This window comes from Gossypium arboreum, chromosome 10 (genome assembly GCF_025698485.1).
Source record: "Gossypium arboreum isolate Shixiya-1 chromosome 10, ASM2569848v2, whole genome shotgun sequence".
NCBI lineage: Eukaryota > Viridiplantae > Streptophyta > Magnoliopsida > Malvales > Malvaceae > Gossypium > Gossypium arboreum.
This window is the reverse complement of record NC_069079.1, coordinates 9326588-9327978: the sequence shown is the minus strand read 5'-3', so window position 1 is coordinate 9327978 and position 1391 is coordinate 9326588. Positions and strand designations below refer to the sequence as shown.

Here is a 1391-nt window from a genome sequence, read left to right as displayed (position 1 = left end):
AAACCTAACAAAGTAAATTACTACATGTATTTGGATTAAAGTTTCAAAAGGAGTAATATTTATATACCAAATATAAATATTCAAAAATTACATTAGCATTTTGCAATTTAAAGTGGATGAAAAATAGAGGTATAAAAAAGTAATAATGCTACCAGATGTGCTTTTAGCTCAAGAAAAGCTAAAAATTTTAATTTCTGAGTAAAAGTGCATTTGAAAAGTAAAAAAAATTAATTTTTAAGGATGATTTCTACTAAGGGAGTTTTAATAATGTTACATAGTAAGTAAAAAATTAAAATCAAATAGCTTCTAACAATTAACTTAGGAGGGCAAACAGTAACTAAGGATGCAGCTGAAAATAATAAGAAATTATAGCCCTATGGTTTGGACTAAATTAGCCCTTGAAATAGTGTCTCTAAAAAGATTTACACCTCAATTATTAAAACAATCTGAATAAGAAGCTACCGTCTATTGGTTCCAAAGGTCAAAACTACAATCAGAGGGGTGTGCCAGAACAATGTAGTAGTGCAAAACAAAGATGACACTCGAGAACCCCAATAGAAAGCTATTGTCAATGAGCTCCCCCCCTACAAATATTGATTTAATATCATGTGGATCAATAATCCACATATCAAATATTAAACTAATAAGAACATATACTACACTTGATCTTAGCCAAAAGGCTGAGAAAGGTATGACCTTGAAACTTGTCTTGATATTTCTTTATTAATGCATCTCTGGATTAGCCTTGGCTTGCGCTGTCGTTATGGGATTTGGTGTAACAGCCCGTTTTTAGGTCAAATCAGAACAGTAATTTTGGGACCACAAATCCGAAGTCAAAATATTTGTTTTATTATTTTATTAAAGTTTATAGCATGATAGAGTAATTATATGAAAGTTTTGTAAAGAAATTTTACCGTTTAAATGCTTAATTTGGTAAAAAAGACTAAATTGCGTAACGTGTAAAAGTTGAGTTCTACTGTTTAAAAGTATTAAATAGCTATGGTTTATTAATATGGAAGTCCTTATTATGTAATTAGTCCATTGATAATACTAGTGGACAAATATAGACAACCATTATTGAATTTAAATGTTTTATTACTAAGGTTATTATGGTAATTTATGTATTAAGTTAATATTAATAATAAAACAAAACCAAAATTTTGTTATTGTTGATTCATCCTTGTCAAAATTGGAGAGATGAGAAAGCTATTATAGGGTTTTAATATTCGGCACTTTCATGGTTAAACAGGTATGTGTTTTGAGCTCGATTTTTAATGATTTCTACGTTTTTGAGATCGTTGCTTCATATTCTAGCTAGCCTGCACCTCAATTTTTGAACTTTTTCATGATTTTTTAAAGTGAAATTTTTAAATACTTGAGTTCTTTGATGT

At 28.8% G+C, this 1391-nt stretch overlaps 1 non-coding gene across 1 annotated transcript; it reads right to left on the bottom strand.

Annotated features, from left to right (window-relative positions):
• Positions 1 to 496: 496 nt before the first annotated feature.
• Positions 497 to 693, bottom strand: LOC128282983 (U2 spliceosomal RNA). Its single transcript, XR_008273329.1, has one exon. It is a non-coding gene; the product is annotated as a U2 spliceosomal RNA (small nuclear RNA).
• Positions 694 to 1391: the final 698 nt, after the last annotated feature.